Genomic DNA, 26,056 nt, shown 5'->3' on the forward strand with positions numbered 1-26,056 from the left:
GATAATACAATGAAAAAGAGTGAACACCAACAACTAGACTGAAATGTGTAAACATGAATGTAATGTCGGTGGAAATATGTACTCCCCCAAGCTTAGGCGTTTGGCCTAGCTTGGTAATCACCATCCGTAGTAGCCATCCAACCCCATCTCGAAGTGTTATGGAGCAGGCATCTGAGCATCCCACTCCTGGGGCTCCTCCTCTGCCACCACCTGGGCGTTCCGGTAAGAAATGATGTCATCTAGCATGATCCTGTATCTGCCCCTGGCAATAGAATCAAACAAAGCAGGTGCAGGCAACGGAATAATATCATGGGTATCATCACTGAAAACCAGGTTGTAAGGAATATTGTTAATAGAATCATTAATATCAATAAACTGGTTGTCTTTCATAGCCTGGTGATCCAAATAGACCTTGGGTAAACGATAATCATGTTGGAAAATCTGAATGTTAAAGTGACTCACTAAACGAGTAGCATAAATACCGCCATGAATTTTACCCTTGGTCCTATTAAGGTGTAGACGATGTGCAATAATAGCCCCTAGGCTATAAGTGTTATCATCGTGTAATGCACATCGTAGGACAACGAAATTGGGGGCACTAAGTGCACCAACCTTCTCTCTAGCAAGTAAACACTTCGCAATGAATAGAGCAAAATAATGCACAGAAGGAAACTGCAAGCTAGTGGTCATGACACTCGATACCCCTCTCTCATCTCCCACTGATAGAGTGCTATGGAAGTGCTCAAACTCTGCAGGTCTAGGCTCTCTTATTTCCCTATCAGATGTAATCAGGCATATATCACAAAAGTCAACGAGTGGTATCTGACGGGTTTCAGCATATAAATTCAACTGCACCTCAGGGTGGTTATTCCTACTCATGAAATGAAATCTTTGCATAAAGGAATTTGTATGGAGATTATAGTTTTCACACTCGGCTGCGATGAAGTCAGTGAGGCCAGCTTTAGCAGCAAAGTGTGTGAACTCTTGACGGATTCCGGCTCCATCCATGAAGGGGTTATGCGGCCATCCGCACAGCCGCACTTCCGCCATTCTCCAATTATGGAGGTCACTGTCCGATGATTCCCCAGTAACTCCCTTGGAGCTCTTCTTGGAAGCAAACTTCCTAAAGAAACTCATTTTATTCCTACAGATAAATTTCTGAAATTTTTAGTCCACAAATTTTTTTGTCAACCAAACTTCACAAGATTGATAGCAACTACTCATAAGCATGCATAGAGGCTATATTAAGCATTCAAACTACTTGGAACTCTAAGAATTCAACATGCAATAGCATCTATAGCAGCACCAAGAGTAGGTAATATTCAAAATATAATACACTAAAGCAAAAACTAATTGGACCAATGGAGGAGTCACATACCAAGTAGCAATCCCCCAAAACAGTTTCAGAAACGGAGCTTCAAGCAAAGAGATCAAAATCTGCGGGTTTGAGAGCAAGAACACGAGAGAGAGAGAGAGAGAGCAATTGTGATTTTTTCTGGAGGTAGGAGATGACATGGGCTAAAGAGATAAGTGAGGGGGGCCACGTGGGGACCACAACCCACTAGGGCGCGCCTGGGGCTGCTGGTGCGCCCAGGTGGGTTGTGCCCACCTAGTGCACCCCCCTCTAATGTTATTTGCACTAAAAATTCAGAAATATTTAGAAAACAAATTGTATTAAATTTTTAGGACATTCTAAGAACTTTTATTTTTTGGTTATTTTTTATTGCACAGAAAATCTAGAAAATAGGATAAACATGGCATATTATTTTATTTAACTAAGAAAAACAGAAAACACAAGGTAAGGACAAAAGGTAGTGCCTACTAAATTCATCAACTTCATCCCTCTCAAAAATGAACCATTAATAAGGTTGATCAAGTCTTATTAACAACCACCTTCGATTAGCATGAAACCGAACAACTTCCGTAAAACACTAAGTTACCTCAATGGGGATCTGCATGTCCCCAACAATAAGTATATCATATTTCTTTTTGGCAATAGGTAGAGGTAGTTGAAAACTTCCAATACTGAGCGTTGAAGATTTTTCAATAACATTAATACCATTCACTTGGAATTGTTTCTTCGGAAAGTGCACCGTATGCTCATTACCATTGATATGAAAAGTGACCTTGCCTTTATTGCAATCGGTAATAGTCCCTACAATATTTAAAAAGGGTATACCAAGGATAATCGACATGTTGTCGTCCTCGGGCATCTCAAGTATAACAAAGTTTGTTAAGATAGTGACATTTGCAACAACAACAGGCACATCCTCACAAATACCGATAGATATGGCAGTTGATTTGTCAACCATTTGCAAAGATATTTGATACGTCTCCAACATATATATAATTTATGAAGTATTCATGCCATGTTTACAACAATTTTATATGGTTTTGGTATGATTTGTATAGAACTAACCCAGACTAACGCTGCTTTCAGCAGAACTACTGTGGTGTTGTTTTTGTGCAAAAATGAAAGTTCTCGAAATGAGCTAAAACTTTTTGATGATTTTTTTGGAACAAAAGAGACCCCCCCCCCCCCGAAGCTTCATGGAAGGACCAAAAGATGAAGGAGTAGGGCACAAGACACCGGGGCGCGCCTGGGCCCTTGCTCGTGCCCCGGTGGGTTGTGCTCACCTCGAGGCCCATCTTAGCGTGAAAACAATGCCAAAAAATCCTATAAATAGAGAAACCATCAGAAGTAACCCTAGAACAGAAGTTCCGCCGCTACAGGCTTCTGTAGCCACCGAAAACCAATCTAGACCCCGTTTCGGCACTCCATTAGAGGGGGGAATTATCATCGGTGGCCATATTCATCATCCAGGCGGCCACCACAATGAGGAGTGAGTAGTCCACCCTCGGGGCTGAGGGTTTGTACAAGTAGCTATGTTTTTAATCTCTCTCTCGTCATCTTGAGATGTCATGATCTTGATGTATCGCGGGCTTTGTTAATATAGTTGGATCATATGGTGTCCCCTCTCTATCTTGTTGTGATGAATTGAGTTTTCCCGTTGAGATTTCGTTTTGTCAGATTGAATTCTTTTATGGATTTGAGAGCACTTGATATATGTCTTGCATATGAATACTCGTGGTGACAATGGGGTATTGTATTGATTCACTTGATATATGTTTTAGCACTCAACTCATGTATTCTGGAGGTGACATTGGGATAATCTACGCATAGGGGTTGATGCATGTTCTTGTCTTTGTTTCTCCAGCAGAAATCTTGGGGCACTCTTTGAGGTTCTTTGTGTTGGATTGAGTATTATGAATCTAAAATTATTTGGTGTTATTTTAGTATGAACTCTTGGATAGATCGATCAGAAAGAATAGCTTCGAGGTGGTTTCGTACCCTACAAATAATTTCTTTTTATGTTCTCCACCAGATAGGAACTTTAGAATGATTCTTCATCGAACTTTGAGGGGTGGTTATATTATCCAATTATATTATCATTGTTGAGAGATTGCACTAGCGAAAGTACGGATCCTAGGCCTCATTTTCAAGCATTGCAATACTGTGTGTGCTCACTTTTATCGTTCTCTACCTTGCTGTTTTTATTTATTAAGAAAAATATTTTTACCATCAATATTACACTTTTATCACCATCTCTTCGCCGAACTAGTGCACCTATACAATTTGCCATTGTATTGGGTGTGTTGGGGACACAAGAGATTTCTTGTATTTGGTTGCAAGGTTGTTTGAGAGAGACCATCTTCATCCTACACCTCCCATGGATTGATAAACCTTAGGTCATCGACTTGAGGGAAAATTGCTACTGTCCTACAAAACTCTGCGCTTGGAGGCCCAACACGAGTCTACAAGAATAAAGTTGTGTAGTAGACATCAAGCTATTTTCTAGTGTCGTTGCCGGGGAGGTGAGTGCTTGAAGGTATATCTTTGGATCTTGCAATTGAATCTTTTAGTTTATTGTTTTATCACTAGTTTGGCTTATAAAAGAAAACTACATAAAAATGGAATTGAGGTTGCATCATATTATTGATCATCTTTACAACATCTTTCTTGAAAATGATGGTTCAGAAAATTGTGCTTAGTTGTTAGAAGAACTCAATAAATTGTTTGGCACAAAATATTTGAATGATGAGCATGATTGCAATATTGCTACTATGAATTCTTTGAATATCAATGATGCTAATGATATGCAAAGCCATAAGCTTGGGGATGCTATATTTGATGAAGATGATATTTTTAGTCCCCCAAGTTTTGATGACAAAATTTATTATGATGATTGCACACCTCCTATTTATGATGATTATATTGATGAAAGTGGATTCGGAGATGTCATGGCTTTATTTGATGATGAATCCACTATTTTGGAAGAGGTTGCAATTGATTATGACAACAAAGTTGCTATCTATGATGATTATGGTGATGACATGTTGATACGTCTCCAATGTATCTATAATTTTTTATTGTTCCATGTTGTTATATTATCAATCTTGGATGTTTTATAATCATTTTATATCATTTTTTGGTACTAACCTATTGACAAAGTGCCAAGCGCCAGTTGATGTTTTTTCCATGTTTTTTACATCGCAGAAAATCAATATCAGACGGAGTCCAAATGCCCCGAAACTTTACGGAGAATTTTTATGGGCCAGAAGGAACACAACGGGCCCTGGCTGCGCCTGGGGGGCTGCCCCGAGGGGGGAACAACCCACCAAGGCATGCCAGGAGGCCCAAGCACGCCCTGGTGGGTTGTGCCCACCTCGGGTGCCCCCCTGACCGCCTTTTTGCTCTATAAATACCCTAATATTCCAGAAACCCTAGAGGCATCGACGAAATATTCATCCAGCCGCCGCAGAGTCCAGAACCACCAGATCCAATATAGACACCATCTCGGATGGGGTTCACCACCTCCATTGGTGCCTCTCCGATGATGCATGAGTAGTTCTTTGTAGACCTTCGGGTCCGTAGTTAGTAGCTAGAAGGATTCATCTCTCTCTTGATTCTTAATACAATGGTCTCTTGGAGATCCATATGATGTAACTCTTTTGTGGTGTGTTTGTTGGGATCGATGAACTTTGAGTTTATGATCAGATCTATCTTGTTATATTCATGGAAGTTATTTGAGTTTCTTTGCTCTCTCATATGCATGATCTCTTATAGCCTCGTATTTCTTCTCCGACATTTGGGTTTTGTTTGTCCAACTTGGTCTATTTATCTTGCAATTGGAAGAGGTGCTTTGTAGTGGGTTCGATCTTACGGTTCTTGATCCCAGTGACAGAAAGGGAAACGACACGTATGTATCGTTGCTACTAAGGATAAAACGATGGGTCTATCTCTACATATATAGATCTTGTCTACATCATATCATCATTCTTATTGCATTACTCCGTTTCTCCATGAACTTAATACACTATATGCATGCTGGATAGCGGTCGATGTGTGGAGTAATAGTAGTAGATGCAGGCAGGAGTCGGTCTACTAATCTTGGATGTGATGCCTATATAATGATCATTGCCTGGATATCATCATGAGTATTTGAAGTTCTATCAATTGCCCAACAGTAATTTATTCACCCATAGTTTGCTATCTTTCTCGAGAGAAGCCACTAGTGAAACCTACGGCCCCTGGGTCTTTCTTCTCATATTATTTGCCTTTGCGATCTACTTTTATTTGCATTTATTTTCAGATATATTAATCCAAACACCAAAAATACTTTGTTGTACTTTATTTTATTTGCAATCTATTTATCCAATCTATTACAACCTTTTTACCATCATGCACCAATTTCTGGCACCGTTACCTGAAAGGGATTGACAACCCCTTTAACACGTCGGTTTGCGAGGATTTGTTATCTGTGTGCAGGGGTTGTTTACGTTGTGTTGCTTGGTTCTCCTACTGGTTCGATAACCTTGGTTTCATATCAGAGGCAAATACCTACTGCTGTTGTGTTGCATCATCCCTTCCTCTGTGGGGAAATGCCGATGTAGCTTCAAGCGACGTCAAAAGGAATTTCTGGTGCCGTTGTCGGGGAGGATATTCAACATATACCAGATTCCTAATCACAAATCTCATCTCCTTGCAATTTACATTATTTGTCATTTTCCTCTCGTTTTCCTCTCCCCCACTTCACCAAAAATTTGTCGTTTTATTCGCCTCTCTTTTCCGTTCACCGTTTTCTTGCGAGATCTATCTGTGTTCTTACTTCCTAGTCATAATGGCTAGTGTGCCTACTCCTCCTTTGTCACCAGATTTTGAAGTGCTTTACTTCAAGAGAAGACAAGGAGAAAATTTGAAAGATGCTTGGTATAGGCTTATGGAATCGTATCGTATTTCCAATTTAAGGGGGGTGCTAAGGTTTTGCTTCGTAATTTTTACATAGGATTGGCTTTGCATCATAGACAACTCCTAGATTTTGCCTCTAAAGGGAATTTTATTGAGCTCGATGCCAATGCTGCCTATGAAATTTTAGAAGGAATTTTGGGGATTCCACCTCAAAAGAAGGGGTTTACTTTCACCCCAGAGGGAGTTCAAATGTTGGATAAACTTGGTGAATTGCATAAACACATGGTTGAATAACAAAAATATAATGAACCCCTCAAACATCTCAATGGTAGTATCAATTGCATGAATACCTTGATTACTCTTTGTAACAAGAGATTGGATATTTTGGATCTAAAGATCGTTTCTTTTCCGGAGAATCTAGGGAACCGTAAAGAGCCTCCCGGGTTTGAGACAACCCTCACAAAAGTTGCCAAAATTTCGGAAGACAAAATTTAGATCCTTGCTTTATGCCTAGCTAAGGGCGTAAAACTATAGCGCTTGTTGGGAGGCAACCCATTGAATAAAATTTATTTTTTCCTTTTGCTTCCTATTTTTGTGTGTTAGCACAATTATGCTACTTTTATGATTGTGTTTTTTATGTTTTAATTAGTGTTTGTGCCAAGTAAAGCCTTTAGGATCTTCTTGGGTGATAGTTGTTTGATCTTGCTGAAAAAACAGAAAGTTTTGCACTCACAAAAATAATTTGCATTTTTTACCAGAGAGCGATAAAATAGTCATTCTAATTGCAGAATATCAATATACAAATTGCTCAGGTCGTCCTAATTTTCAGAATTTTTGGAGTTAAAGTATTCAAAATAGTCAGATTTCTACAGGCTGTTCTATTTTGATAGATTCTGTTTTCTTTGTGTTGTGTGCTTATTTTGATGGCTCTATGGTTTTCTTTGATGAGTTTTTTCCATAGAAAAGTTGGGATACAGTAGATATAATGCAAAAAAATGAATTGGTTTGATACAGCATTTATAGTAGTGATTTATTATTCTTATACTAACGGATCTCACGAAGGTTTTGTCGAGCTTTGTGTGATTGAAGTTTTCATGTTTTGGGTTATCTTACGATGGATGAAGCAAGGATGGAAGAGCCTAAGCTTGGGGATGCCCCGGCATCCCAAGCTATTATCCAAAAATGAGCAACTAACTAAGCTTGGGGGTGCCCCCGAGTGGCATCCCCACTTTCTTCCAACGATCATCGGTATTTTACTCAAAACTATATTTTTATTCATCGCATTATATGTGTTTTGCTTGGAGCGTCTTGTATGATATGAGTCTTTGCTTGTTTTATTTTGTGTTTTAAGTCATCAATCCTTGCTGGACACACCTATTTGGGAGAGCCAAAATTATGTCATGACTTGTTAAAATTGCTCTCTATGCTTCACTTAAATTTTTACGAGCAATGGACTTGCTCTAGTGCTTCACTTATATCTCTTTGAGCACGGTGTGATTAGTATTTTTAAGAAATTCTCTTGCTTCACTTAAATTATTTTGAGAGAAAGAAAAACATTATGCTCATAATCTTCACTTATATTTGTTTGAGCTTATGGAAAGCAACACATGAGAATTAGTCCCAAAGTGATAGATATCTGAGAAGGATATAATAAAAACATTCATGAAGATCATTGGACAAAATAAACTTGATTCTCAGTAATAGTTTTGAGATAGGATGATGTGATATGTGAGTTATGTTGATGAGTAATTATGCTTTAGTAAGAATATTGGTGTTAAGGTTTGTGACTCCCTATGCAAGTACAGAAGTCAATAGTCATGCAATGAAATTATATCCTACTTGTGTTGCATAATTCGGTGTTATTTATGCTTAATGCTTGCTTATGAGATTATCCGTTTCTTGGTTGGTCGCTTCTCAATCTTTTGCTAGCCTTCATTTTGCACTAAGTATGATCTCTACTTGTGCATCCAAAATCCTTTAAACCAGTTTTTCCACATGAGTCCACTATATCTACCTATATGTGGTATTCTTTTGCCGTTCTAAGCAAATTTGCATGTGTCATCTCGAATTTTCAAAATAAACTTCACTTTTGTGTATTTTTTCGCTCGTGAAGCGGTGAGGGGTGGCTAATATTTTCCATGCTAGATGTGTTATTCTCACGATGAGTGTTTATTCACTTGTCATTGCACAAGAGTAAGGCAAAGGTATTAGGGATTCCCAATCCCGAAATGCAAAAATGAATTTACCTTATGTTGTCAAATAATAAACTCCTTGGAAAGTGTTGGTATGGAGGGCACCTGTGGATACGGTTAGCCATGGAAAGTGAAAGTATGGTGAAAAAGGAATAAACTTTATTTTTTTGTTTGGGAATCGCCTATGATATATCTATCCATGGAAAGTATTGGGAACTCTAAGTCTTTTTTATTGGTGGGATGGATACACCTCCCAAAATTTTCTTATCTATAAGTTTTTCGCTTTGAGCTCTGGCACCTCTACAAATCCCTACTTCCCTCTGTGAAGGGCCTTTCTTTTACTTTATGCAATTTTTATTTTTGAATTTGAGTCTCCATCTTTTCTTATAAAAGCACCAACTAGAAGGCAATATGATCGTACTTAAGTATTGGGTGTAGCTAATGTTCGAGTGTGTTTCATGAATGGATCAATGTTTGAGCATGATGGGCTAGGGATAACTTATTTTAGCGTTGATATTTTGAAATACATGGTTACTTGTTGATATGCTTGAGTATCTAAATTATTATGTCAAAACTAGACTATTGCTTTGAACAACTAAAAGTCCAAATGTCCATGCTATAAATAAAAGAATATGATATGACATGTTAGGCAGCATTCCACATCAAAAAAATTGTTTTTATCACTTACCTACTCGAGGACGAGTAGGAGTTAATCTTGGGGATGCGGATACATCTCCAACGTGTCTATAATTTTTTATTGTTCCATGCTGTTATATTATCAATCTTGGATGTTTATAATCATTTTATAGTCATTTTATATCATTTTTGGTACTAACCTATTGGCATAGTGCCAAGTGCCAGTTGATGTTTTTTCCATGTTTTTTACATCGCAGAAAGTCAATATCAGACAGAGTCCAAATGCCCCAAAACTTTACGGAGAATTTTTATGGGCCAAAAGGAACACAACGGGCCCTGGCTGCGCTTGGGGGGTTCCCCGAGGGGGGCACAACCCACTAGGGCACGCTAGGAGGCCCAAGTGCGCCCTGGTGAGTTGTGCCTACCTCGGGTGCCCCTCGGCAGCCTCTTTGCTCTATAAATACCCAAATATTCCAGAAACCCTAGAGGCATCGACGAAATATTCATCCAGCCGCCGCAGAGTCCAGAACCACCAGATCCAATCTAGACACCATCTCGGATAGGGTTCACCACCTCCATTGGTTCCTCTCCGATGATGCATGAGTAGTTCTTTGTAGACCTTCGGGTCCGTAGTTAGTAGCTAGATGGCTTCATCTCTCTCTCTCTCTCTCTCTCTCTCTCTCTCTCTCTCTTCATTCTCAATACAAATGGTCTCTTGGAGATCCATATGATGTAACTCATTTGCGGTGTGTTTGTTGGGATCAATGAACTTTGAGTTTATGATCAGATCTATCTTTTTATATCCATGAATGTTATTTGAGTTTCTTTGATCTCTTATAGCCTCGTATTTCTTCTCTGATATTTGGGTATTGTTTGGCCAACTTGATCTATTTATCTTACAATTGGAAGAGGTGCTTTGTAGTGGGTTAGATCTTACGGTGCTTGATCCCAGTGACAGAAAGGGAAACGACACGTATGTATCGTTGCTACTAAGGATAAAACGATGGGGTCTATCTCTACATAGATAGATCTTGTATACATCATCTCATCGTTCTTATTGCATTACTCCGTTTTCCATGAACTTAATACACTAGATGCATGATGGATAGCGGTCGATGTGTGGAGTAACAGTAGTAGATGCAGGCAGGAGTCGGTCTACTAATCTTGGACGTGATGCCTATATAATGATCATTGCCTGGATATCTTCATGAGTATTTGAAGTTCTATCAATTGCCCAACAGTAATTTGTTCACCCACCATTTGCTATCTTTCTCGAGAGAAGCCACTAGTGGAACCTACGACCCCCAGGTCTTTCTTCTCATATTATTTGCCTTTGCGATCTACTTTTATTTGCATTTATTTTCAGATCTATTAATCCAAAAATACTTTGCTGCACTTTATTTTATTGCGATCTATTTATCTAATCTATTACAACCCTTTTACCATCACGCACCAATTTCTGCACCGTTACCCGAAAGGGGTTAACAAGCCCTTTAACACGTCGGGTTGCGAGGATTTGTTATCTTTGTGCGGGGGCTGTTTATGTTTTGTTGCTTGGTTCTCCTACTGGTTCGATAGCCTTAGTTTCATATCTGAGGGAAATACCTACCGCCGATGTGCTGCATCAACCCTTCCTTTTTGGGGAAATACCAATGTAGCTTCTAGCGACATCACATGTATGCTATATTGAATAATGATAGCCATGAAACTTGTCATCGTGATTTTAATTTTGAATCCCATGATAGTTATTTTCTTGAGTTTGCTCCCACTACTATTCATGAGAATAAATTTGCTTATTTGGAGAGTGAGAAAATTTCTATGTTTATGTATCGTGAAAAGAATACTTTATGTGATAGCTATTTTGTTGAATTCATTCATGATGCTACTAAAAATTATTATGAGAGAGGAACTTATGCTTTTACATATCTCAATAATACCAAGTTTCCTCTCTTTATGTTGAAAGTTTTGATGTTGCACTTGTTTTGCCTTCCTATGCTAGTTGATTCTTGTTCCCATAAATTTTTGCCCACAAAATCCCTATGCATAGGATGTGGGTTAGACTTAAATATGCTTGCCATGTGATTCATGACGCTCTTGTTATGTCTCAATTCTTATCTTTTATGCGAGCATCATTGAAATCATCATGCCTAGCTAAAAGGCATTAAAGAAAAGCACTTGTTGGGAGACAACCCAACACTTTTACCTACTTTTTTGTGTGTTAACATGATTAGGATATTGTAGTAATCATGTTTTATTGCTTTTTTTCAATAAAGTGCCAAGTAAGACCTTTGGGATGGCTTAAAGTGATAGTTGATTTGATCTTGCTGAAAAACAGAAACTTTTGCACTCAGGAAAACAATTCTCGTTTTTATCAGAAGCATGGTAAAATGCTAATTATTTTTGCCGAAGATAAATGGACAAATTTCCTAGGCTTCCTAAGTTTTCAGAATTTTTGGAGTAGCATAAGTATGGTTAGAGTATAGATTACTACAGACTGTTCTGTTTTTGACAGATTCTGTTTTCAATGCATAGTTTGCTTGTTTTCTAGTTTCCATGGCTCATATTGCTCAATATAAATTGTGGAAATGATATGATACAGTAGGCATTGTGTGAGAAAAATTATGAATCTTTTCTTTGACAGTACCAAAAGTGAAATGGTTTGCTCTTTATCATACTAACCTATCTCACAAAGTTCCGTTAAGTTTTGTTTGATTGAAGTTTTCCAGATTTGGGTGAGATATCGATATGAGGAGAATAAGTAGTGAAAAGACCCTAAGCTTGGGGATTCCCAAGGCACCCCAAGGTAATATTCAAGGAAGTTCCAAGCAACTAAGCTTGTGGGTGCCCCGGAAAGCATCCCCTCTTTCGTCTCCAGCATTATCGGTAACCTCACTTGGAGCTATGTTTTCATTCATCACATGATATGTATTTTTCTTGGAGAATCAATTTATTTTGTTAGGATTTGCTTGCTGTTATTTATAATAATTTTTTCATCTTTTATTTCAATAAAAGTGGCAATGATAGCCTTTACTATGCTCATTTTGCAAGCCTGCATGTTGCTGTTTGAAAATAGAAAGTTTACTGCTGCTGCAAAAATTCCCTAGAAAAGTCAGAATGTGATAAAATGTTGAATTTTTTTAAAAAAATAAGCTCTGATAAATTTTCTACAGAGTGGTAAATTTTCATAATCTTTGGAGTTTAAGAAGTATTGATACTCTTGCATTCTTTAAAGATTGTACTGTTTTGGCAGATTGCTGTTATGTTTGCATATGTTTGCTTGTTTAACGATCCTAGTTGAGGATAGGAGTATTAAATATGCAGAGGAATTTAGTATGCAATGTTGAATAATAATTTTAGTGATTTTATACAGTAGAGAATGATAAGGTTTTTGCATTTGTTTATACTAACTTATCTCACGAGTTCTTGTTGAGTTTTGTGTGTATGAAGTTTTAAGATTTAGGGAAACAATGATATAAAAGGAATTAAGGAGACACAAAAGCTCAAGATTGGGGATGCCCAAGGCACCCCAAGATAATATTTCAAGAAGTCTCAAGCATCTAAGCTTGGCGGGGCATCCCACCTTTCTTCTTCAACAATTATCGATTAGTATCGGTTGAGCCTAACTTTTGCTTATTCACATGATGTATGCTATTCTTGGAATGTCATTTTGTTTTGTTTTGCTTGCTGTTTTAATAAAATAGTTAGATCTGGAACTTTTTAAATAACAGAGAGTCCTCAAATAGCTACCCATTTACATAACTACTCGCTTGATCTTCACTTATATCTTTTTTGGAGTAGATTGTCATTTACTCTTGTGCTTCACTTATATCCTATGAGTAAATTGTTGAATGAATTGAATATCATGAAGTTAACATTATATCATGCCTAGTGGTAGCTTCACATTGGGTTTAGAAAGTGAAATCTTTTGATGCTTGACAATCACAATATTGGTCATACAAGAAATTCATGAATGATTAGTAGAAGGAAGAGAACTTTCACATGAAAATACACTATCTTGGAAATCTTTTGTGATTGTGAGCCCCCATCAAAATATTATATGCCAAAATTGTTGACGTTCGACAAGGAAGACAGCGTAATGATTTATGTTTTTTCATATTCACATAGAAGTTATATTGGCATAGATCCTTCAACATGTGGCGCTTGCCCCCATCTTTGCTAGCCAAACATTCCGCGCCAACTAGAGATACTACTTGTGCATCCAAAAACCCTTAGACCCAAATCCTATTTTCAAGAGTCCACCATACCTACCTAGGGATTGAGCAAGATCCCTCAAGTAAGTTGTCATCGGTGCAATAAGGCAATGAAAATTGCTTCTAGAAGTGTCAGATCATTTAGTGTAAGAGAAAATTGAGCATTGTACGAACTTGTGATGGCAAAGAATAAAAGCGACAGACAGCATAATAAAGGTTGCTATCATAAGGGGCAATATAACGTGACATTCTTTTGCAGTAAGGGGTTGATCACACAAACAAAAGGTGCATGGCAACCTCTGCTTCCCTCTGCGAAGGGTCTATCTTTTACTTTTATGTATTTACATTCATGCAAGAGTCAAAGTTTTTCTCTCTATTCCTTTTTATTTTTCTCTTTTGGCAAGCATCATGTGGTGAGGAAAGATCTAGGCACACATATCCAGTTGGATATGGGTAGCATAAATTATTATTGTTGACATCACCCTTGAGGTGAATACATTGGGAGCCGAAATTATAAGCCCCTAGATTTCTATGTGTCCGGTTGAGACATTTTGCTCATGTATATGCGGTGAGAGTTAGCAATCATGGAAGACTATATGATGGTTGAGTATGTGGAGCTCTTACTTAGAATCCGTTGAATAAGTTGAATTGCATTTGCTTGGTGACTGAGAACATAGGTTGTTGAGTTTTAAGAGAATTCATTGTTTGAACCTTAACATGTGAATTGGTTGCTACTTTAACATGAGAAGTTTTATAAGAAAGAATTGTTGTTATGATGCTAGGAAAAGTGATTGAAATTGTCATTGATCAAACTTGTGCACTTTGCTAGCATTCACACTTCATAAATTATTTCTTTTATCATTTACCTACTTGAGGACGAGTAGGAATTAAGTTTGGGGATGCTGATACGTCTCCGACGTATCTATAATTTAGGAAGTATTCATGCCATGTTTACAAAAAAATTATATGGTTTTGGTATGATTTTCATCGAACTAACACAGACTGATGTTGTTTTCAGCAGAACTACCGTGGTTTTGTTTTTTGTGTAGAAATTAAAGTTCTCCAAATGAGCTGAAACTTTTTGATGATTTTTTTTGGAACAAAAGAGACCCCCGAAGTTTCATGGAAGGACCAGAAGATGGAGTAGGGCACAAGACACTAGGGCGCGCCTGGGCCCTTGTCCGTGCCCCGGTGGGTTGTGCTCACCTCGAGGCCCATCTTAGCGTGAAACTAACGCCAAAAGATCATATAAATAGAGAAACCATCAGAAGTAACCCTAGATCAGAAGTTCCGCCGCCGCAGGCCTCTGTGGCCACTGAAAACCAATCTAGACCCGTTTCGGCACTCCCCCGGAGGGGGAAATCATCACCGGTGGCCATCTTCATCATCCCAGTGGCCACCACGATGAGGAGGGAGTAGTCCACCCTCGAGGCTGAGGTTTTGTACCAGTATCTATGTGTCTAATCTCTCTCTCTCTCTCTTGTGTCCTTGAGATGTCACGATCTTGATGTATCACAGGATTTATTAATGTTGTTGGATCATATGGTGTTTTCCCCTCTCTATTTTGTTGTGATGAATTGAGTTTTCCCTTTGAGATTTTGTTTTATAAAATTGAATACTTTTATGGATTTGAGAGCACTTGATATATGTCTTGCATATGAATAATTGTGGTGACAATGGGGTATCGTACTGATTCACTTGATATATGTTTTGGCACTCAAGTCGCAGATTCCCGAGGTGACATTGGGGTAATCTACGCATAGGGGTTGATGCACATTCTTGTCTTTGTTTCTCCTGTAGAAATCTTGGGGCACCCTTTGAGGTTCTTTGTGTTGGATTGAGTATTATGAATCTGAAATTATTTGGTGTTATTTTTGTACGAGCTCTTGGATAGATCGATCAGAAAGAATAGCTTTGAGGTGGTTTCGTACCCTACAAATAATTTTTTTTAGGTTCTCCACCAGATAGGAACTTTAGAATGATTCTTCATCGCACTTTGAGGGGTGGTTATATGATCCAATTATATTATCATTGTTGAGAGATTACACTAGCAAAAGTACGGACCCTAGGCCTCATTTTCAAGCATTGCAATACCGTGTGTGCTCACTTTTATCGTTTGCTACCTTGCTGTTTTTATTTATTCAGATTATAAAAAAATATTTTTACCATCAATATTACACTTTTATCACCATCTCTTCGCCGAACTAGTGCACCTATACAATTTGCCATTGTATTGGGTGTGTTGGGGACACAAGAGATTTCTTGTATTTGGTTGCAGGGTTGTTTGAGAGAGCCCATCTTCATCCTACACCTCCCACGGATTGATAAAAACCTTAGGTCATTCACTTGAGGAAAAATTGCTACTGTCCTACAAAACTCTGTGCTTGGAGGCCCAACACAAGTCCACAAGAATAAAGTTGCGTACTAGACATCAATATTTCAGTAGGTGTGAGTTTATTCAAGTCAAGTCTTTTATATAAGTAAAAAAGGAATATCACTAACACCAACTCCTAGATCACAGAAAGCAGTTTTCACATAGTTTCTTTTGATGGAGCAAGGTATTGTTGGTATTCCCGGATCTCCAATTTTTTCAGGTACTCCATCCTTAAAAGAATAATTAGAAAGCATGGTGGAGATTTCAGCTTTAGGTATTTTCCTTTTATTAGTGATGATTTCTTTCATATATTTTGCATAAGGGACCATCTTAAAAATATCAGTCAAGCAAGTACGCAAAAAGACTGGCCTAATCATTTTGGCAAAGCGTTCAAATTCTTCATCATCTTTCTTATTAGTTGATTTGGGTGAAAAGGGCATGGGTTTTTGAACCCATGGTTCTCTTTCCCTTCCATGTTTTCAAGCAACAAAGTCTCTTTTATCATATCTTTTATTTTTGGGTTGTCGGTTATCAAGTTCAACAGCTGGTTCTATTTCAACATCATTATCTGGTTCTTTATCTTTATCTAGTTGAGTGTCTTCATGAACATTGTCATTATATTTTCCATTATCACTAGATGAATGCTCATTACCAGATTGAGTTTCAGCATCAGAAATAGAAACATCATTATTAGCTCCAAGAGGTTTTTCTATTTCAGGTTCACTAGAGGTATGCAAAGTCATATCATTTTTCTTTTTCTTTTTCCTTTTAGAAGGACTAGGTGCATCAGTGTTAATTCATTGAGAGTCTTGTTCATTTATTTTAGGGTGACCCTCATGATAGTGGTTCCTGAGTCATTTTACCTCCTCAAGTTGCTACTCTAAAAGCAAAGTCATTTATATTATTTTTCATTTTGTTAAGCAATTCTTTTGAGATGTAGCAACTTGTTCTAACTAGGTATGAACCATAGAGGCATGTTTTCCTACATCTCTGACATCATTAGTGATTCTAAATAACAAGTTACTCAAGCGAGCAATCATATCAGAATTGTATTTCAATTGTTTCATAACATTTTCATTGAAGTGATCTTGTTTTCTAATGTAATTATCAAACTCATAAAGGCATTGACTAGGGTGTTTGTTGTAAGGGATGTCACTTTCATCAGATTTCATTAAAGAATTTACCACTACCACCCATGGCGGTGGTATATCAAGTCCATGTATTTCTTCAATAGGAGGTAAATTTTTGACATCTTTAGCTTTAATACCCTTTTCCTTCATGCCTTTCTTTGCCTCTTGCATATCTTCATGATTGAGATATAAGATACCCCTCTTCTTCGGAGTGGGTTTAGGCAGTGCTTCAGGAAGAGTCCAATCATCATAATTTTTCAATATGTTATTCAAGAACTCCTCAGCTTGTTCAACAGTTCATTCCCTGAAAACACAACCAGCACAACTATCTAGGAAGTCCCTAGAAGCATCGGTTAGTCCATTATAGAAGATATCAAGTATTTCATTTTTCTTATGAGGATGATCGGGCAAAGCATTCAGCAATTGGAGAAGCCTCTCCCAAGCTTGTGGGAGACTCTCTTCTTCAATTTGCACAAAGTTAAATATTTTTTGTAAGGCAGCTTGTTTCTTATGGGCATGAAAATATTTTTCAGAGAAGTAGTAAATCATATCCTGGGGACTAAGCACACAACCAGGAGCAAGAGTATTGTACCAAGTCTTAGCATCACCCTTTAAAGAGAACGGAAATAACTTGATAATATAATACTAGCGAATTTTCTCATCATGGGAAAATAGGGTGGCTATATCATTCAGCTTAGTAAGATGTGCCACAACAGTTTCAGTTTCATAACCATAGAAAGGATCAGATTCAACCAAAGTAATTAACTCTGGGTCGACAGAGAATTCATAATCCTTATCATCAACAAAGATAGGTGAAGTAGAAAACTTAGGATCACATTTCGTTCTAGCATTCAAAGATTTCTCTTTCAGTTTGCATAATAATTTCTAAAGATCATCCCTATCATTGCATGCAAGAAAGTCTCTAGTTGTCTCCTCATCAAAACATAACCCTCAAGTATCTTAGGTAATTCATATCTAGGAGAGCTAGGTCTAATATGTGTTTCAAGATTTTCAGTTTCAATAATTTCATCAGTTTCAGCATTCTCTATATCCTTAGCTCTGGCAAGTTGTTCATCAAGAAATTCACCTAGTGACACATTATCATCAAGCAAGGTACTAGCATCATCATAGGCATTATCCATAGCAGAAGTAGCATCATCAATAACTTCCGACATATCAGAATTAATGGCATGTGGTGGTGTTGCAAGTTTACTCAAAATAGAAGGTGAATCAAGTAAAGAGCTAGACGGCAATTCCTTACCTCCCCTCGTCTTAGAGGAAAATATCTTAGTCTTGGTATCCTTCAGATTCTTTATAGTGATAAATAGATAATAATCCCAAGTGACTCAACAAATATAGCTATGCTCCCCGGCAACGGCGCCAGAAAAAGATCTTCATAACACACAAGTATAGGGGATCGCAACAGTTTTCGATGGTAGAGTATTCAACCCAAATTTATAGATTCTACACAAGGGGAGCCAAAGAATATTTGCAAGTATTACCAGCTGAGTTGTCAAGTCAATGACACCTGGAGATTAATTATCTATGGCAAAGTGATTAGTAGCAAAGTAATATGATAGTTTTGATAATAGTGGTAACGGCAATAGTAACGGTAACAGTGATAGCAATGATTTGGTAGCAAGTGTAACAGTAGCAGCAGTAGTGGTAACTTAGCAAGAACAATATAAGAAAAATTCGTAGGCATTGGATCGGTGGATTCGTTGGATGATATTCATCATATAACAGTCATAACCTAGGGCGATGCAAACTAGCTCCAGTTCATAAATATAATGTAGGCATGTATTCCGTAAATAGTCATACATGCTTATGGAAAGAACTTGCATGACATCTTTTGTCCTACCCTCCCGTGGCAGCGGGGTCTGTAAGCAAACTAATGGATATTAAGGCCTCCTTTTAATACAGAACCGGAACAAAGCATTAACACATAGTGAATACATGAACTCCTCAAACTACGGTCAGCACCGGAAAGTATCCCGACTATTGTCACTGCGGGGTTTATGGATCATAACACCTAATAGGTGAATATAACTTGCAAGATCGGATCTAGAACATAGATATAATGGTGAAAACATAAACGGTTCAGATCTGAAATCATGGCACCCAGGGCCAAAGTGACAAGCATTAAGCATGGCAAAGTCATACCAACATCAATCTCAGAACATAGTGGATACTAGGGATCAAGCCCTAACAAAACTAACTCGATTACATGATGAATCACATCCAAATCCTCACCGACCAGCGAGCCTACGAAGTAATTACTCACTCTCGATGGCGAGCATCATGGAATTGGCGATGAACGAGGGTTGACGATGACGAAGATCGAAGATCCCCCTCTCCAGAGCCCAAAACGGACTCCAGATCTGGCCTCCCGATGAAGAACAGGAGGTGGCGGCAGCTCCGTATCGTGAAACGAGATAATTCTTCCTACCTGATTTTTTCTGGAGAAGTAGGTATTTATGGAGTCCGAATCAGGGTCTGCGGGGCCACCAGGAGGACCTAACCCACCTGGGCGTGCCTAGAGGGGGGCACGCCCTGGTGGGTTGTGCTCACCCAGGGGGGCCCCTCCGGTTGTTCTTGGCTCCAGTATTTTTCTTTTATTCTGAAATAAATCTCCAAAAAGTTTTGTTCCAATCCGAGAACTTTTATTTCTGCACAAGAACAACACCATGGTAGTTCTGCTAAATACAACATTAGTCCGGGTTAGTTTCATTCAAATCATGCAAATTAGAGTCCAAAACAAGAGGAAAAGCGTTAGGAAAAGTAGATATGACAGAGATGTATCAATGCCCCTATGCAATTAAAGAATTCCTGAATAATACTTTTCCCTCTAATGTTCCTACTTCTTGCAAGAAATTTTTTAGAATCCAAATTTGTGGAAATTTCAACTTTAGGAATTTTACCATGCTCACTTTTTTCGATAACGAACTCAGACATGATAGAAACTTCAAGCGACCAAACAAGCGAAAAGGCAAACGGAAAATATCTTTGTGTTTTTGTGAAAACGTTTTAGAAGTGGGGGAGATGAAAACGGGAGGCAAAAGACAAATGAAAGTAAATGCAAGGAGATGAAATTTTATGTGATAGTACTTGATAGGTTTTGGTGATGTCTCCCTGGCAACGGCGTCAGAAATTCTTCCTGCTATTGTGAGCTGCGTCGGGATTTCCTCGAAGAGGAGAGGATGATGCAGCAAAGTAGAGATATATATTTCCCTATGTTCAGAACCAAGGTTATCAATCCAGTAGGAGAACCACACAAGACCGCGTGAACATCACCTACACACAAAAGAACAAATACTTGCACCCAACGCGATCAAGGGGGTTGTCAATCCTCTCGGCGGTTAATTGCAAGGATCAAGTGTGATAATGGTAGATAGATAAACAAAAATACAATATAAAATAACGGTAAATAAATTGTAGAAAGATATTTTTGGATTTTTAATATATGATAAAGATAGACCCGGGGTCCATAGTTTTCACTAGAGGCTTCTCTCTCAAACAAAAAGCATACGGTTGGTAAATAAATTACTATTGGGTAATTGATAGAAAACTGCATAGTTATGATGATATCCAAGGTAATGATCATGTATATAGCCATCATGTACGAGACAAGTAGACCTACTCCTGCATCCATCTACTACAATTACTCCACACATCGACCACTTTCCAGCATGCATCTAGAGTATTAAGTTCATAAAGAACGGAGTGATGCCTTAAGCAAGATGACATGATGTAGACAAAGTAAACTCAAGCAATATGAATAAACCCCATGTTTTATCCTAAATGGAAACAATATAAGTATGTGTCTTGTCCCTTTTTGTCACTGGGATATAGATCACCGCAAGATTAAACCCGTTACATAGCACCTCTCACATTGCAAGATAAATCAATCTAGTTGGCCAAACCAAATGGATAGATCGGAGAGAAATACAAAGCTATAATAATCATGAATAAAAGAGTTCAGAGAAGACTCAAATAATATTCATAGATAATCTGATGATAAATCCACAATTCATCAGATCCCAACAAACACACCGCAAAAGAAGATTACATCAAATACAACTCCAAGAACATCAAGGAGAACATTGTATTGAAGATCAAAGAGAGAGAAGAAGCCATCTAGCTACTAGCTATGGACCTGTAGGTCTATGGTAAACTACTCACACATCATCGGAAGGGCAGCAAGGTTAATGTAGCGGCCCTCCATGATCGATTCCCCTTCCGGCAGAGTACCAGAAATGGTCTCCAGATGGGATCTCCGAAGAACAGAAACTTGCGACGACGAAAAACGTATTTTGGGTGGATCTCTGTTGGTTTCTCGATTTTAGAGAATTTATAGAGGTGGAATTAGGTCAGACGGAGCCATGAGAGGCCTAGAAGGTAATTGGGCACGCCCAAGCGCCTTGATTTCTCCTAGTTGCACATTTGGTCTCCTCCTGAAGCTTCTAAGGTCTCTCTTGTCTAGAAAAAGTCATCAAAAAGTTTCGTGGCATTTGGACTTCGTTTTGTACTGATTTCCTAGAAAAAACCAAAATCAGGCAAAAAGTAGGCACTTGACACTAAGTTAATAGGTTAGTCCCAAAAATGATATATAATTGCATATAAAGCATCCAAGATAGATACTATAATAGCATGGAACAATAAAAATATATAGATATGTTGGAGACATATCACCTGTCGTCTCCTGTCTGAGACCAGAATTTGAACAACAATGAGAGACAACTTTCCCGCGCGAGCAGCTCAGAGGGAAGATCAAACGAAGGTAAATAGCCATCATCCACCACCACCGGGCGCACAGGAATCACTCCCGTGGTAGTAGGTAGTGGCTCGGCTCAAGATTGAAGGAGAAGCACATGCCAACCGGGTCGAAGGAGACGATGACGCGAGGCTTGGGCTTGTCCGCAGCGAGCAGGACGGAGTGGAGGCAGCCCCAGTTCTCGTCCTCATGAGCGATCTCCTCGGCAGTGGAAAGATGGAAGGTAGCCATCTTGATGAGCTTCGGCATTGTTGAGGCCGTTGCTGGTTGTATGACGAGGGTTGTGGTCGCCGGTACCGGAACGGCAGACGACGAGGTGTGCACTCACCTTACCCTAGTGTTTCCTCGCATAGCTTGTAGATGTTGATGGTGAAGTAGATGAAGACGATGACACAGAGGAGGTGAAGATGGAGGAGAACTGATCACTCAGAGCAAATGGTTGCCGCTTGCAGAGTTTAGGTACAACTCGGTGTTTCACTCCACCCTGGGCAAAACCCATTCACGGTGGTCTATGTGCAAGAACCCATAGATGTGTCTCACCAAAGATGTGTCTATTTTTTTAAAGACGGTAGGAGAGCTATTGTGATTCCATTAAGTAGAAGGAAGGCCGACGGCCAAAAAGATGTGTCTGTAGGAACGGGAGAAATACTTGTTTTTATATCACCGGGAGAAAAAAATGTTGTTGCTCCTAACCTAAAAGAATGTTGTTGTTGATTTTAGGCAAACAAAAGTGTGGTTGATTTGTCATAATGTCTACATTGATGAATAAAATATCGTCGGGTTGATAATATGGCAGTCAACCTATAAAGCTAAAGCATGCATAGCAAAATCATGAGCCTCGACATTTGAGGTTCTAAATTCATGGCTAAGAAAGCAAGAAGAAAGTATAGAAGAATGACTCCCTCCGATCCAGATTAATTGACGCACACTTAGTATCCAGATTATTGAGCCTAAGAAGAAAATACTCCTTAAAGATGTCTGGCAAATGGGAACAGTTTATAGTAAAACTTGCAATCACGGCACTTGCCTGGTAGGCTCCTGCTCCCGCTAGGCTCCCGCTCTCACCCTCGCCGACGGCCGCTCCAGCCCCGGCGACCACAGCCTCCCGCTGCTCGCCGCTCCGGCACTCGGCGGCCACTCTCCCGTTCCCTCCCCTCTCCCCTGCTCCCATGGACTCCCCGGCTACCCCCGGCCGCAGGCGCGATCGGCGCTGGCTCGAGTCCAGCCCGTCCTCCGGTGGCTCCGTGAGGCCCTCCTACCAGCAGGCGCTTTGCGGGTCGTCGTCCACCACCCCTCCTTCGGCCTCGCCCCCGCCCCCTCCGTGCTTCATCTGCTTAGAGATCAACAGGGTCTCCAAGGAGGAGCCCGTCAAGGAGTGCGAGTCGCTCGTGGCCGGTCGCAAGCGGAGGCAGCCCGGCCGTCGTCCGCGGCGGCATGCTCCCGCTGCGCGCTCGCCCACGCCCCATATCGCCCCGTCGGTCCGGCCTGGCCGGCGTGGGGCCTCAAAGGAGTTTTGCCCGCATTGCCGCTACCATGGCCACCCCAGAGCCAAGTGCCGCTACGATGTCCGCTGCGCGCGCTTCGGCTTCTATGACCATGTGGTGCGCATGTGCACCAACCCATGCTCGCCGCGGTCCCCCTCGCACTCGTGCCCATCGCCCAAGCGTCTCCGGGAGCCTTCCCCCCTGCAGCATTTGCCTTCGTCGACGCCATCGGCTTCGTCCTCGTCCGTCCAGGGATCCTGGTAGCCTGCGTCTTTCGGGCTCGCCGCCCCCTCCCCCCACGCTTCCCAAACGGCATGGTCGGCCTCCTCCTTCGTACCCCTCTCTGGCCACCCGTCGCTGCGACCGACCGTTGTGCCCACGTGTTTCCTGCCCCTGTCCGCGGAGATTGACACCGCCGAGGAGGAGCTTCGACGCGCGTTGCTCGCCACCATCATAGGGTGCAGGATCGGGGTCTCATGCCTGGAGGTCTCCGACGTGATCTGCTCGCGCTTAGGCATCCCGGCGGCACGCTTCTCGGTTCACCGCCACCTGCTGGAGGATTTCCTCATCCGTTTCCAGAGTGCGGAGTATCGTCCCCTAGTGGCCAACGATGGTGTGCGAACCGCCCGCTTCCGCCTGCTTCTTCACCCGTGGAGCACGCTGGCTGGAGCAGAGTAGGTGTGTGCCCGCTTTCGGGTGCACATCGAGCTCACCGGGGTTCCTGACCACACCTAGCACCGTGCCACCACGTTCACGCTGCTCTCGCCATTCTACCTGGTGGAGCATCTCAAGCCGTGGACGCGTCGCCGCGTGGACTTGGACATCTTCAGGCTCACTGCATGGACGGCCAACCCAGACATGATCCCTCTCACCGCCGACCTCTTCCTCCTGGTGCATGATGGTGTTGCCCTCCACGCGGATCCTGACATCGCCGAGCGCCTTGGAGTGGACCTGTTGCGTTTTCCAGTAGTGATTCACGTCACCCACTGCGAGGATTTCCCTGAAGGAAATATGCCCTAGAGGCAATAATAAAGTTGTTATTTATATTTCCTTATATCATGATAAATATTTATTATTCATGCTAGAATTGTATTAACTGGAAGCTTAGTACATGTGTGAATACATAGACAAATAGAGTGTCCCTAGTATGCCTCTACTTGACTAGCTCGTTAATCAAAGTTGGTTAAGTTCCTAACCATAGACACGTGTGGTCATTTGATGAATGGGATCACATCATTAGAGAATGATGTGATGGACAAGAACCATCCGTTAGCTTAGCATAATGATCGTTTAGTTTTATTGCTATTGCTTTCTTCATGACTTACACATGTTCCTCTGACTATGAGATTGTGCAACTCCTGAATACCGGAGGAACACCTTGTGTGCTATCAAACGTCACAACGTAACTGGGTAATTATAAAGATGCTCTACAGGTGTCTCCGATAGTGTTTGTTGAGTTGGCATCGATCGAGATTAGGATTTGTCACTCCGTGTATCGGAGAGGTATATCTGGGCCCTCTCGGTAATGCACATCACTATGAGCCTTGCAAGCAATGTGACTAATGAGTTAGTTACGGGACGATGCATTACGGAACGAGTAAAGAGACTTGCCGGTAACGAGATTGAACTAGGTATGAAGATACCGACGATCAAATCTCGGGCAAGTAACATACCGATGACAAAGGGAATGACGTATGTTGTTATGCGGTTTGACCGATAAAGATCTTTGTAGAATATGTAGGAACCAATATGAGCATCCAGGTTCCGCTATTGGTTATTGACCGGAGATGTGTCTCAGTCATGTATGCATAGTTCTTGAACCCGTAGGGTCCGCACGCTAAACTCTCGATGACGATTTGTATTATGAGTTATGTGATTTGATGACCGAATTTTGTTCGGAGTCCCAGATGAGATCATGTACATGACGAGGAGTCTCTAAATGGTCAATACGTAAAGATTCATATATTGGAAGGTTAGGCTTCTGGAAGTTTTGGATAAGTTTCGGAGTACTGGGGGTTACCGGACCCCCCCCCCCGGAAGTAAATGGGCCAACATGGGCCTTAGTGGAGAAGAGAGAGGGTCGGCCAGGAGGTGGCGCCCCCCTCCCTTGCCAATCCGAATTGGACAAGGGGTGGGGGCGGCGCCCCCCCCCACTTTTCCCTCTCCTACTCCTTCTCTCTTTCCCCCTTTTTGCTACTCCAGAAAAGGAAAAAATGAGAAAGGGAATCCTACTAGGACTAGGGAGTCCTAGTAGGACTCCCCACAGTTGGGGCGCCCCTAGGGGGCCGGCCTCCTCCTCCCCCCTTTATATACAGAGGCAGGGGCACCACAAAGGCACAACAAACATCTCTTAGCCGTGTGCGGTGACCCCCTCCACAGTTTACCACCTTGGTCATATCGTCGTAGTGCTTAGGCGACGCCCTGCACCGGTAGCTTCATCATCACCGTCGCCATGCCGTTGTGCTGACGGAACTCTCCCTCATCCTCAACTGGATCAAGAGATCAAGGGAAGTCATCGTGTTGAACGTGTGCTGAACACGGAGGTGTCGTACGTTCGGTACTTGGATCGGTTGGATCGTCAAGACGTTCGACTACATAAACCACGTTACTAAACGCTTCCGCTTTCGGTCTACGAGGGTAAGTAGACACACTCTCCCCTATCGTTGCTATGCGTCTCCTAGATAGAACTTGCATGATTGTAGGATATTTTTTGAAATGCTGCGTTCCCCAACAGTGGCATCCGAGCTAGGTCTATGCGTAGATGTTATATGCACGAGTAGAACACAAAGAGTTGTGGAGTCATACTGCCTACCACCAACGTCTTACTTTGATTCGGCGGTATTGTTGGATGAAGCCGCACGGGCCGACATTACATGACCGCGTTCATGAGATTGGTTCTATCGACGTGCTCCGCACACAGGTGGCTGGCGGGTGTCTGTTTCTCCAACTTTAGTTGAATTGAGTTTGAATACGGTCGGTCCTTTTTGAAGGTTAAAATAGCACAC

This window comes from Triticum aestivum, chromosome 2A (assembly GCF_018294505.1).
Source record: "Triticum aestivum cultivar Chinese Spring chromosome 2A, IWGSC CS RefSeq v2.1, whole genome shotgun sequence".
Classification (NCBI taxonomy): domain Eukaryota; kingdom Viridiplantae; phylum Streptophyta; class Magnoliopsida; order Poales; family Poaceae; genus Triticum; species Triticum aestivum.